General features: G+C 40.8%; 1 protein-coding gene across 1 annotated transcript in view; it reads left to right on the plus strand.

The window, feature by feature from the left end:
* stxbp1b (syntaxin binding protein 1b) overlaps positions 1–1,260 on the plus strand; it is a 43,410-nt gene extending 42,150 nt beyond the window's left edge. The window contains 1 exon segment of the mRNA XM_037778019.1: positions 312–1,260. The gene's annotated coding sequence lies outside the window, so the exon portion shown is untranslated.
* The last annotated feature ends 13,778 nt before the right edge of the window (positions 1,261–15,038 follow it).

The raw sequence follows: 15,038 nt of genomic DNA on the forward strand, positions 1-15,038 counted from the left end.
GTAGGTTAAGGACAACCAAGCCCAATTTGTACGTGTCCACACAGTCCTTAGAAGAGGTCTAATCAGGCAGTATATAAATGAAATTCACCTGAGGGAGTCTGAAGGAGGGAAGTCTGTGATGGGACTAAATGAAGACCCAAGTTGAAATATTGAAAAAAAAATGATGATGTTGGATATTAGATTGATCTAAATTAACCAACAAAATACTGTCAGTAAAACATGAGGCGTTCCTTATATTATTCATAGGTTATTATCGTTGACTTTAGGCCATTATACTGAAAAGTGATCATACTTTGTCTTGTGTCTTTCAGGATCAACTGAAATCTTCACCCCTTCTCGCCTTCTGAAATCCCTCAAAGACTTGGAGAAAGAAGATCAGAGCAATTAATAAGTTCCAATGCTCCCTCCTCAGCCCTCAGCAGTAACGACTGCTCCTCTCCCCTGGCATAACACATCAAATATACACTTTACGTTGTACTTCAGTTGCTTTTAACTCATAAACCAAACTGTGTTTTAACATATGAGTGCATTGATGTTGATCAAAGTTTATTGGATGAGATTGGATTTGTGTTGAATGTTGTCTACTGTACATCGTGGGATGCTTATTTCTTTGGAAACATAATGTATGTGAATTAGTTTAGATGACTGGATGAGATTCAGGGATTAAGGGCTATAAATGAAATCTGGTTAAAGAGTATATACTGGGACAATTATTCCACTGCTTCGCAGTTATAACAGATCAAAAATGGTCTTTTTAATTGAAGATGCATGGTTTTGACACATCTGTGTAGTCACTTTGTAACCTATCCTCCTACCTTCTTGTATTTTGTTGGAGCTTGCCAGTTTTTAAGTAGTGCTTTCCTTACAGTAGCAACCTTGCCAATACTGTACAAATCATCAGCTTTTCAGTGATGTGTCTGACCTTGGAAATGCCAACGTAAAACCACTCTGATGCTATATTTAGCTGTAGATAGATGAAACATTTTATAGATAAATGTTGTGCATTTTTCAGTACACAGCAGTGTTTTTTGCAGTGTGTTCTTTTTCCTTTTAGAGATCCAATTTCCTTTTGGTTCCCTGTGTTTGACCATTATTTTATCATTGGTTATTGTTCTATAGTGATTCTCTGTAACTAGTAATCCGCTGTGTACGAAGAGAGATGTCGGTATTATGACAAGTATGTGCTTCTATGTCCACATCCGTGAAGAATCTTTGCTGCAGGATGTGTGTTAGCAAATAAAGTGTCTTCCATTAAACTCTTCATTTAGTTGTTTTTTAAACTCTGTTTGAGGTCAAAATGAATAGTAAATAGTCATGAGCTCTCTGAAGTATAAGGTTTGAGCGTACAGCATACTGTACGTAGTAACTTGTGGTGGTGGAAAAATGAATAAAATCCCAAATCACACAATTGCCTCAAAGGACTTTACAATAAGTACAGCACAGATCACCCTCTATATTTAGACCATACAAAGAATCAAAAGAAAAAAAATATTCATTAAGCAGAATTCAGGTCAGTGTTTTTAATCTGCACACTAATCAAGGCTGGATACCCAACCAGGTATAGTAGGCTATGTGTATGGCCCCGAAACCCCAGACCATCAGGAGCCCCAATTTCACTGTGCAGCAATTATCCCTCCATCCATGTCCTGCTGCCTATCCAGGTCCAAGTCCCAGTGGAACAGGCAAAGTGAGGAAAGTCAGACGTCCCTTCTCATCATATGTCGTATGTCATATGTCCTCCAGCTTTTCATGGGTAACACCGAGGTGTTTCATGGCCAGATGCGTAGAATCTCCCTGGTGTGTTCTGGGTCTACCATGTGGTTGGGCATGCCCAGATAGCCTCAAGAGGGACGCCTCCTAAGCAGATGCCAAAACTGTCTCAAATGGCTTCTTTCAATGCAAAGGGGTTCTACAAACTCTTTCCAGATATTAAAGCTTCAGTAGGCAACAATCTTTTGGCATCATTGGGCAAAAATCCCATAATAACCTTTCAGCATATTGTAATTCAAGTGTTCTGAGAGAAAACTAGACTTCTGCTCCTTTATTAGCCAGTTTAGCCCGTGACGGGAGACTTTGACCAATCACAGGTCATTTCAGAGAGAGAGCGTTCCTATTGGCTGTGCTCCGGCCGGTGGGCGGTGCTTGGTATTTCCACAAAAGATCTCAACATGGCTGCCGGGTCACAAACTTTCTAATTTTACAGCTAAACAGTACCCTACAAGATGATTCTGAGAACATTTGAGGAGAGAAATAGACATTACAGTAACAGAATATTGATTCATATTAGATCAGCGCTGCCTAGTTTGACCGTTTGGTCAGAGTTCACGAATGATTGACAGCCAGCTCATAGACGGAAAGCTGGACGGCAGACTCCAGATCAGCTCTGATTGGTTGTTTTCCTCTGGTCTGTGAAATCCTGCAGATGCCATTAGGAGCACCGGAGGACACTGGAGGACACCGGAGGACACCGGAGGACACTGGAAGACACCGAGGCACATGATGTCTGTCAGGATATAGTTACCATTTTATAAAAATGACTTTTTTAATCATATTTTCTCCATTTCTACCCACTGCAGCTTTAAGCCTCGTCACATTGTCCCTAAGGTTGTTGTACCAGACGGCTGTGTTTGAAAATGCAGCACTATAGCACAACATAAATTGAACTGATAATTGCATTTGTGGCCATGGCTTGTGGAGGGTCCTTTGTCAAAATCTAAGTTTGTTACCCTTATAATTTTAGTACATAAGCATATGTGGTACATATTCTTTAATAAATGTATGTTTAGTCAGAGTGTTCCAAGTATAGACCTAGACTCAAAGGCGTTAGGGCCTTCGCAGTTAGGGCTTGGAATGACGTGTCTGAGATCAGTGCTGCAAACTCTGTTTCTTCATATAAATCACTTTTTTAAAAACCCACTTTTTAAAATTGCTTCCCAGAGAATTATTTGTCATTTCATGGTGTTTCATGTAGTTTGAATTAGGGCTGTCAAAGATAACGCGTTAACGCAAATTGGTTTTAACGCCACTAATTTCTTTAACGCATTAAAGCAACTTGTGATTTTTAAGTTGTAGCGAGCTCAGTTTTAAAGCTAGAGGTGAAGATACTGGTATCAAACTAGAAAACCTAAGGAATCCATTGGTACCAACCATGGCATACTAGCTGTCATAATAGCTTGTCGCGAAGAAGGCTAAATAACGCTCCAAACTTAAGCAGAATTTGGGAAAAACTGGCATGGCCATTTTCAAAGGAGTCCCTTGACCTCTGACCTCCAGATATGTGAATGTAAATGGGTTCTATGGGTACCCACGAGTCTCCCCTTTACAGACATGCCCACTTTATGATAATCACATGCAGTTTGGGGGCAAGTCATAGTCAAGTCAGCACACTGACACACTGACAGCTGTTGTTGCCTGTTGGGCTGCAGTTTGACATGTTATGATTTGAGCATATTTTTTATGCTAAATGCAGTACCTGTGAGGGTTTATGGACAATATCTGTCATTATTTTGTGTTGTTAATTGATTTCCAGTAATAAATAAATATATATATACATTTGCATAAAGCAGCATATTTGTCCATTCCCAGGTTGATAAGAGTATTAAATACTTGACAAATCTCCCTCTAAGGTACATTTTGAACAGATACCAAATGTGTGATTAATTTGTGATTAATCACGATTAATTATGGACAATCATGTGATTAATCGCGGTTAAATTTGCTCATTATTTTAATCGATTGACAGGCCTAGTTTGAATCTGTGTTTTGAAAAGTGCCATATGAATAGAATATTATTATTATTATTGTAAACTAACTCAAGGGCAACAGGATACATACAATGCAGTGGGAGGTATAATAGATCAATAAGGGGGCCGCAGGCTCCCTGATGGGTTAATGTGGCACTGATAACAAGCAGTAACTATAGCTGTCATTAAGTGCAGTACAATATTGTTCTACGATATGTAATACAGTACAAGTATAAAATAGTTAAAAATGGAAATGCTCAAGGAAAGTACTTGTAACTTAAAAATGAACTACACTTTACTTTTCACCACAGGTGTCTTGATTATATATCTGCTTATAAATATGTAGTTTTAATGGGATTAACCTTGTTAAATAATACATTTCAAACATACAGCTGTGATTCTTCATGAAGCCACTGGAGGGAGCCTTTGCCAAACGCTGATGAAAGCTGTTAAAAGCGTGGGACAGATGAGGCTCTCTCATTATGAGAGCTTTGAAGCATGTAAACTCAGCTGTGATGGGAAGACCATTTTTAGAGTCTTTTCCCACTCAGGCTGCATTGATGTTTTAAACAACGTGATTTTTCTGGTGAATGAAAAAGTGAGAGCAAAGAAAACCAGTGGGAGAAGTCAGTGTTCAACAATAGAACTCCTCACCGACCTGTAACCTAAACACTATTCTGCCTGGGGATTGAGCAGCAACATCGAGGACATTACATTTCCTTTCAAAAATCTTGTGGGAATAATACTCTGCAATCTATTTGGTACAAGCTCTGTTTATGCAACGCTGTAGTCCGCTCAAGGCCGCAGGCAGAGAGGCAGTATAATATTATGTGAGTCATTTTTAACTCGATGGAAAACAGTATTTTCTAGAGACAAAGCTCAGAACAACTGAACACAAGTCCATCTCTGCTGAGGTAGCACAGTGTGGAATTCAACACGAGTCTTATATAACAAGACCATGTTGTCAATACAGAGGGAATTCCATAATGCTTGAGTTACAATCTTTGCTCCTAAATGCCCCCCCCCAAACAACAGAGGAGTGTTTTCTCTCATGTATATTGTATCTCTAACAAATGAGCTTTATGTGGGTGGGAATACAGTTAACGTCGGGGTTGGTTAAGATTTTACAGGCGACGGACTGTCAAGCCTGAGACACACCATGAACGTCAGGAGCGCGTGGCGGCTGCGTTACCTGTTTTACCCGTGTTAAAAGGTTAGAGCAGCCACGCTGCGCGTCTCATGCGCGTCTCATGCGCGTCTCAGCTGCGTCTCTTCTAGAGAATAGAGGTCTCGCCTATTTTTGGCGCTTGACGCTTGACGCTTGACACGTCTCACAGCAACAACAGACAGGGAAAGCAATCTATTGACAGTATATTGACATCATATCAGCTACATTACTACAGTTTCAATGTCTAGAAATCTGTAGAATATGTCACAGACCGTGAAGGTGATCTATTGACTGTATATTGACATCATACCCGCTACATTACTACAGTTTCAAGGTCTATCTGTAGAATATGTTACCGCGATGAAGAAAAGTAAAGACTTATTTTTAAATCAACACTTCCTGCTTTCATTTAAAAATAAAAGCCCTGAAGCGTTTTTTCTGTGGACAGAATTCCTTTATTTGTTAACACGAGGCTTTTATTCTGAAATATTTGCCGGACAGTGTTGTAGAACATGCAGTGACTTAGAGAGCTCCAGCAGCAGAAACGCAGCACACACCCAGCTGACACGCAGCTGAAATGCAGCTGGTGTGAACGCCCGACGCGTGAACCACACAGCCACCACTCCACGCAGCTGCCATGCACTCCTGACGTTCCTGGTGTGTCTGGGGCTTCAGTGTTGCCGACTTTGCGACATTCTCTCTAGATTTAGGGACTTTTTGAGCTTGTTAGCATCTAATGCTGCTATAGCTACTTTCATTGGAAAAGAGTTGGCAACACTGAGCTCGTTTTTTGGCTGGATCATTTTTAAAAATCTAGTGTAGACTTGCTAGTTTCCAATGACTTGCGCCGTGCCATGACAGCTTATCGCTGCGTTGGGCAAAGCGTGTGTGTAGCACACCGCTCGACAAGCTCGCGATCAAAGTTCAACTAAGAATGCCCGCGGAGCCAATAGAAACGAGGCAGCCAGCAAGGCAAAGGAAGACAAAATGGAGGAAAAACTAATCTTGTGTGTGTCTGAATTCCCTGAACTGTACAACACAAGTTTGTGCATGTATCAAGACCTCAGGAGAAAAGCCTTGTCTTTGAAACATGTTTCCAACCAAGTAGGGATATCAGGTGTGCTAGCAGGGCTAGTGCTAATGCATGCTTCTTAGCACGGGGCAGATATATGCATAATACATATGTATTTTCGTTGCTGGCAACAACAAAATGACGTATTCCCGCTGAAGTTTGCAAAACCCCAGATGTGCTCTGAACCAGCGGCAAGCCACTCGATTCAACTGTTATCAGCTCATTAAATGTGCATTATCGGCCATTATAAGCATCATCAGTAAGGTACTTTTACTACATTGTAAAAGTGAAAGTGAAACTTAAAAGCACGTTCTAACACATTGTAAAAACGGCATTAAACGTTACGATTTGAACACAAACAAAACAGCTTCTTTAGATTTAGGCAACAAAACCACTTTCCGGGAAAAAGATCATGTTTTGGCTTAAGATAACTACGTTTGAAAAGTGAAAATGAAACTTAATGCTTGTGAACACAAAGACAACTACACATTGTTTGTTTCATACGGCATGCGCTCGGTCTCCTGGGTGTAATCCATCGCCTCCGACCTTCACCGAATATGGACTTTCATCTTGTCACTTCAGCGCCTGACTTCCGCTTCTGCTCCTGTCATAATTACTGCAGTCGCTAGAGGCCACTGTCGTCTTCTTTTATTCCTTCTTTCGGTGATTGACCATGTGAATTAATGGGCCTTCACGTGCTGTTGTTTCAGTCTAATATCTCATACATTTTTTTCTATAGAAAAGATTTGAGATTGATTTGTTTTGGACACTGAAGTTACAGGGAGAGGACTCTTTGTGTTATCTCACCGTTGCTCTAATCTTATTAAAACATTAATTATTCTATGACACACATATGCAAGCTTGATTCTCTCATCAGAGTTTTTTTTCACAGGTTTAAAAAGGGGTTATGCCACAGGCGTAGAAATCATTTCTTAACCTCATTTCACATACCCCAAATCATGTTGAGCCCATAATGTCGGATAGTTAGAAAATTGAAATTGAAATAGAAATTGAAATTGAAAAAACAGATTTTACATGTTTGTTTTTCAACCCTTGCAATCCATCATTCAGAATACAATGAATATCGTTTTATTCCATCTTTTTACCACAGATGAAAAAAAGAAGTAGAAACTCTGCAGCACTTGGTGATGTCAGCATGCTGCTAATGGAGAAACGGAATCTCAGCCAGTTCGATATAAATGAGATTGTCTTCCTGCTTTAAAACAGAGCAATAGTCCAGCATATGTGGTCCATTTTAAAGCAGTCATCGAGCAGAAGCACCACTGCTACGCCATACTGTTGAAGAGAGAAATGCAAAAGTATTTGCTTACTAATTACTCTTCCCAGTGTACATTAAGTTGTTTTATTGAATCAAGCCTTCACTGCAGAAATCCAAGTCTTATTTGGCATATTCAAATAGTGTTCATGGTGGCCAACTGTTTCTCAGAGAAACCCACGCACTGATTTGATAGAGCACCGAAAAGCCACAATGAAGACAATCAGGGTGCAGAGTTACTAAATTAGTTACAACCAGTCTGCTTGTCCAGTGCTAAAGCAGCCTATAGCTGGGTGTACCATCCTGTCCAGGGTGTACCCCGCCTTCCCCTAATGTCAGCTGGGATCTGCTCCATCCCCCCCGCGACCCTGAATAGGATAACCGGTTACAGATAATGGATGGATGGATGAATACATGTTTTTTTATTGCTTGGTTTCACCTGCATGCTTTTACTTTGAAATGTACTGTTTGCTTTATGTTGATGCATCTTTACTTCCTGCTGTTGGGCATGCGATGAAGGCCCAATCTCAATCTCCACTTGCGGACTCACAGGTTGCGTTCAAATAGTCCTTTTTGCTTAAGAAGGTTCCTAACGGAGTGAAATGACCCGGAAGTAACTCAGTAGCAGCCATGTCAAGAGCTGTTAAAATTCTCTAAATGCTGAGGAAAGGAGCTTCAATGCTTCCTTTATTATCTCCTTTAGCAGAGGATACACTGGACCATCCTTTACCAAAGGAAAGGAGAGAATAACATCCCACAATTCCTTGCGGCCGCAGCATTTAAAGCGACGCTCCATTCGGCCATTCATAATAACAAACGATATGCTTATCTTGCATATTATCTTCATACGCTCATACACTAATTGGGATTCATGTTTAATATGAGTGGACAGTGACAATCATTTAGTTTCACTTTATATTTATTAATTATTGATTTGGAACATGTAACAAATACCTTAGTAAAACACAAAACAAGAATAACTGATAAAATGAACAGTACACAATCAATTAACAAATAATCAACATAAATACATTTTACATGTCCGAATAGAAGTTTGAAGAAGTATATGGTCCTACACCTTCTCCATAACTCCAACAATTAACTCAATATGTATCATATATTTCTTTGTTTATTTCAGTTCCAACCTGGTAATGAAGTGATATTTTTTATCGGTTGTCCACGTTAGGTCAGATCATTCTTTATTATATGTTGATGTAAAGTGTTCCAGCAGCAGGAGGACCTGTGGTATCTCTCTTTCACACACTGCGGGTGAAGCAGTCTGTAATTGAAAGACCTATTTAACAACGCATGGGGGGAGCAGCGCCTTTTGTAGTCCATCTTCAGAGCATTGTAGTTTCTCCACAGCAGACCTGCGTCACTAACATCCGCCGCCATCGCATCATAATGACGGAGCCTAGTGAAAGAGCAGTCGGATTCTCTGAACACCACAGTTGTCTTTTCCTAAGTCCTTCTGAATTCTCCTTCTCATCTTTCCTTGATCTCATGACGTTTTCCATTGAGGCCAATGAAAAGTGGTTAGGAAAAGACGTTAGAACGTCATTTTTTTACTTTTCGAACACAACCACAGGCTTTGAGGCGCGTTCCTGCAAAGTCTGTGAGGGTTTAGGGCGGTCAAATTGTTAAGTGCATGAGGGCTGTTTCGCGTACATTCTGAGCCCTTTATGAACACTTTCTGTTAGTCTGCATTTCTGCAGACTTTCCCACAATTCATAGCTTTTTTGACATTGAACACGATGTTACCGCGGGAAGCCCTGAGGCGTTAAAGAAAAAAGAGGGTGTTCAGCCTGGCATATTAAATTTACACAGAAACATTAACATTAAGGATTTAAGATGGAACATAAAAAACACATGAAATCAGAGGAATGCATTACACTATGTTAAACAGCTGGTTTATTCATCAACCAGTTCTTTTAATTTTGCTTAATGATAAAGGTAAATTGATTATTTGACATTAAGTCTACCTCTTGTCTCGTAAAACAATAGCCTGGAAGACATTCAAATCAGGCAGTATACAACATAAAAGGAAAAGCCACAATTGGCGATGTCAAGGTAACATGATAAGTCGCTGCAAAGTGCTGTCCCATTCATATTTATGCTATTTTGAGCATGTGCAGCCTCTCACACTCAATCATTTACCAGGTGACGTCAGTCAAGTCCCTGAGGGTTCAGGGTGTAAGGCCAGTGTGTCCACACTGGGAACGTCAGGAGCGTGTGGCGGCTGCGTTACCTGTTGTTTTTTATTTCGGCGTCCCTGTTAACAGGATAGAGCATCCACACTGCCCAGGTGAGACGTGCGTGTGGCCCAAGGCTTAAAGCCCCGGACACATAGGGAACGTCAAGAGCTCGTGGCGGCTGTGTGGCGTGGTGGCTGCATGGTACACGCTTCGGGCGTTCACACCGGCTGCATTTCAGCTGCATGTTTGCTGCGTTTCTGCTGCTGCAGCTGCTGCAGCTGCTGCTGTTAGCCCTTTCTTTCTACATAGAGTTTGCCTTTTAATGGCCATTTCATTTCTTTATAAATAACATTTATATTTATTTTAGACAGAGAAAGGTTAAGAAACGTGTGGTAATTTGTAAATAATAGGAATAATCCGTAATTAAAACGCCGTACTATATTCATTCATGGAGCTCTCGAAGTCACTCTATGTTCTAGAACACTGTCTGGCACATATTTCAGAATAAAAGCCTTGTGATAACAAATGAAGGAATTCTGTCCATAGAAAAAACGCTTGAGGGCTTTTATTTTGAAATGAAAGCAGGAAGTGTTGATTTAAAAATAAGTCTTAACTTTTTTTCATCTCCGTAACATATTCTACAGATAGACCTCGAAACTGTAGTAATGTCAATAGATCACCTTCACTGGGCAGTGTGGCTGCTCTAACCTGTTAACACGGACGCTGAAATAAAAAACAACAGGTAACGCAGCCGCCAAGCACTCTTGACATTCCATGTGTGTCCGCCATGTTAGGGGGGACATTGGGATTGAGCCAATTTATTACCACAAACTGCACCTGGTTGACCTCCCACTTTTTAACAGACATTGCTTGTTTTAACCTATCAGACATGAGAATGTGGCGACTGGAAACAATGGTGTGGCTGGGAGGAGGGACCTGACCTTCAAATACAGAAATAAAGAAGGAGGAAGGAGGACGATGGAGGTGGGGAGCAGCGCTACATCTATCTTGATGAAGGTGAGGACGTATGTGGGCATTGGTGATGTACTGTACGTATCTCCCTCAGCCTACATATGGGTTCTCTGTGAAAGAAGTCACAGGAAGAGGGAGACGAAGGGACCGCACCATTGCGACAGACGACCGCGAACCAGGCTCCGGTGTCAACACTGTCCCTCCACATGCCAGCCTGCCACGAGTATGAGCCAGCTAGTGAGGCCCAGGCACACAAGGACAGCATCACCAGCTCAAAACTATTTCAAGCTTTTAACCGTAAGGGCATTTTAGGACTTTTTTATACATCTTTTAAGGTTACCTTTTGATGATAACATTACCTGGGTTTTAGGGTTTTTTAGTGCATTATATAATCTCTATTTTAACAGCTTTTGTAATAAATCATTCTTGTACACCCCTTTTCGTGTCTGACTCCTTGGTTGCCTCAGTGTTGCTCTCAACCTGATCAAAAGAACCCTTAAACAAATCCAACTCCCCATTCCCTCCGTTATATAATCACAACAGCATCACTTAACTAACCTGTTTGGGAGCTCTGCCGCAAGAAGAAACTGTGGGCCCCTATATAGCCCTAATCTCTGTGCATAATGTATCCTGTTATCTTTGATCATACTAATTAAGCACACAAATATGTAGTTATGCAACGATTAATCTATTACTTGATCAATAGAAAATTGACAACAATTTTGATAATTAATTAATTGTTTGAGTAATTATAATAATCATTCACTGACTATAACTACTCCAATGTGAGGATTTGCTGCTTTTATCTTTTTTATATAATTTTATTTGAAAACGAGTATGCCTTTAAAACGTGGTGGTACAAAACAAACAATATGAAGACATCAAAAAAAAAAAATTATGCTCTGAAAATGCTGACATGTTGATGGCTGACATTTTTTTATTTTACCAAATAATTAATTGATAAATAAAAAAAAACACCAACAGATTTCTAATCAACAGTTGGTCGCGGCAACATGCCAAGAAATGTATCAGTGGGCCAATAAAGGCAAGAAGGAAGAAGACTGCGGACATGGATGTTAACAATGTAGGTTTCAAATTCTTCTTCTTCAAAAAAAAATAAACATCAGCTCTGCCAATGCTTTATGATAAAGGAAAATCCACACATGTTAGATCTCACAAAAATACACAATGTGTTTTGGTGATAAAATAATAGTGTTTGTTTACAAAAAAACTCCCCTCCCTTAATATGTAAAACTAGAATTTCACACACAGCCCCTCAACAAGATATACCTCAAGATCGGGAATTAATGTAGGACTCCAAGCCAATACCTCTTATCATTTCTGTTGATAATATAATTTTAGTGGTACATGTTCTCAAACAAATTTAGAACAACACAAATGATCACAAACTTGCTGACACACTAATATACTACTGTGGTAATCATGTGGACTTTCCATGACTGGCTTGAGTCTCGAGACGTGGAAAGTCGGGTGGATGCGCAGGGTACAGGGCAGGCAGTTGCAGACTTTGAGAAGAGGAATGGCATGAACTGCGGGGCCAACTTTCTGGAATTGACTCGAAGGGGCAGGTCCCATGTGGAGAGCCAAACCTTTTGTCCCGGGGTGTAGGAAGGTGCACGGTAGACTTCTGGTAGAGGCTGGAGGTGCAGTGTAGAGTGGAGTGAACCAGCCACTAGGTGCTCCAACAGCGGCAGATGAAAGCCTGGACCGAAGGAAGGCTGACCTCCAGCTCCTGGTCCAGGAACAGAGGAGGTTGGTAACCACAGGAACATTGGAATGGGGGGAGAGGCCATTGGTGGAGCTGGGCAATGTGCTGTGTGCATATTTCACTCTCAAGAGCTGTTTGGACCAGGAGGGTGGGTTGCGAGAAGCCATGCACCGTTGGGTCTCCCTCTCTTGATTCAGTCGCTCCGTTGACCATGACACTGGGGGTGGGAACCCGAGGAGAGGCTGACCGTGACTCCCAGGAGGCTCTTGATGGCCAGGAGCTCCTGATTTACAATGTTGTAGTTGTGTTGTGTTGGTGATAGCTTGTGGGAAAAGAATGCACATGTTTTTGGTCATTGACCAATGTCTGGGAGAGTATCGCTTCCACCACAGGCATCCACCTCGACCACAAATTGACGGGAAGGATCAGTCTTTCAGCAACAGTCTTTTCAATTCTCCAAACACCTTATCCGGTGACCAGTGGAAGGAAGAGTTCTGAGAGTTGAGGGTGGTGAGTCGGGCCAACACTGGGCTGTACCACTGCTTACCATGAAGCCCAGAAAGGAGACTATACTCGAGGGGGGTATAGAGAGCCAAACTTGCTCTCTATGTTGGGCGTCTTGTGAAGAACTCAGTGCGGTTATTCACAAAGCCACTTTTATACATTTTAACTTTTTATTCTTTGCTGCAGATTCATTAAATGGGATGATTTATCTAAAGCCTAACTTTTACTATGTAATTGAAATATAGAAGATTTATTCCAGTTAATGGAATAGTCAGAGATATTGGAGTATGATTCAATAAGTTGAATTGTTTCTTGTAGTGATGACTGAAGGTTTTGTAGGAACAGCAATATATCATCCGCGTACAGACCGATCTTATGATGTGAGATTTAATGTCATGGTGAAAGTTTTCTTGACAAAGTCTGTGTATCAGGAATTGAGTTTTCTTAGTCATAATTTCATTTATTTGAAATTTATACTTTCTTAATTCGTTCTGGGTTTCCTCTGTTGGGTTACTGGCATTAATGTTAATGTTAAAGTTGTTTGATTTTTTTTGTTGCAGTTCAGCTTCTTGTTCTTTTTCTTTTTTTATTAACGGAGAATAAAGATATTATGCCTTTTAAAACAGCTTTCTCTGTTTCCCACACAAGAGTTGATGAAGACTCGTGGAATAATTTATTTCTCGGAAGGATGACTGTCAAACTCCAGGTTTTGAACAGAGAAAGAGCCATCTGGTGATGGGTTTCCTAAGTCTGATTCTGTTCCATGTAAATTTTACAGGAGCATGGTCGCTAATAATGATGGGGTGGATCTTTGATTGTGAAATATTATATAATTGAATTGCTGGTGAGGAATGTAGCCAATGGATGAATGTGAGTGGTGAACCGTTGAGAAGAATGAGTATTCTCTAGCAGTTGGGTGCTGCAGTTGCCAACTATCGCCAAGACCAAAATCACACATGAACTGTTTTATTGTTTCTGTAGATTGCAAGTTATGCTTAGTCAGTCGGTCGGCAGGTACCTGGAGCTCCAGAGAATAAGTCATTGAGTCGCCTGAGTGATTGCAAGTCTTTTCTGGCCAGATTGTACTGTAACGATCAACTGGGCATAGAAACCCACACAAATGACTCAGAGACAAGCAGGTAAAAGTCAAAGCCCAAAGGTTTATTCTAAAAGTCAGGCAAGGGTCAAAACCAGGAAGACAGTCAAAGAAGGCCAAACTTAACCATGCAGGGAGCAGGTGAAGAATCATAAATCTGGGAAACCAGGCTAAGGTTTAGACAGGCAGGATCAGGAATGGAATGCTGGAAAGCTTAGCTGACGCAATAGTTAATCTGGCAAAGAGCAGGTGAAAGTGGGACGGTATAAATACTACTCCGGTAATTAGGGGAAATGGGAAGCAGGTGAGTGAGTAGATGGATCAGGTGGGGAAATTGGCAGGAAAGGGGTAACTGAAGGGCAGGAGGGAGTTGATGGGTCTGAAATGACAGGCAACCTGAGGGGGAATAGCCTACTGAGTGTTCGGCGAGAATTTGTGACACACAGAGACAAATGGTCACTTTAGGGTTACCCTAACCCTAACTCTGACCCTGGTCCAGACACTCCTGTGTCTGGTGATCTGTATCTCAGGGACCTGAGGGGCTTCACCCAAGGCCTGTCCTGCCGGTTAACCTAACCCAACCCCCCCCCCCCCTGATTTTAAACACTCTCCTTCACAGTACCTAAATCCAACCACACCCCTTTCTCCATATGTTCCCCCACCCCTATAAGGCCTAACTGGCTTCCCTTTAATATCTGAAGTTCTTTTGAGGTTATTTTAAAATTAGAGTTTTATATCAGACTAGAACTCCTATATTAGTGTATTCTCCATAAACTACATTAACTAAAGATCCCAGATGGGTATTCAGATTAATATCTCGGGCAGAGTGATCTAGCAGACATAGTTTAGTTTTATGTGTCAATTAATTTAATTCATGGCAATGCCAAAGGCTTCACAATTCAACACTAGACTGCATTGTCAGATTCTGTCTCATGATTCACATCCTGGCTCGCTGAATTTGTCTGTGGTTTACAGGCACTGTGCAGTGATGGGAATCTGTACCAAACCTGAATCTGGCAACCTGTACCAAGCTATGCTGGTCAGTCACTAGCAGTACCTTTTAAAAAGTGGGTTTGATCATATTATTTGGACAGTATACAGACAGCATCTTTTTTTTTTTTTTTTTAAACCAGGACTGCCTTTTAGGCTAATTAATTTTTCTATTCATGCACATTTTTTTTGGTTTAAATGCTTTGTTTTCCATTTTGTGTTGTTAAAAGATAAAGTGTGTGTTATTCTTATTGTTCTTTTTAGTCATTGTAGTTTTTAGCAAACGTTACTCA

This window comes from Sebastes umbrosus, chromosome 8, assembly GCF_015220745.1.
Source record: "Sebastes umbrosus isolate fSebUmb1 chromosome 8, fSebUmb1.pri, whole genome shotgun sequence".
Lineage (NCBI taxonomy): Eukaryota > Metazoa > Chordata > Actinopteri > Perciformes > Sebastidae > Sebastes > Sebastes umbrosus.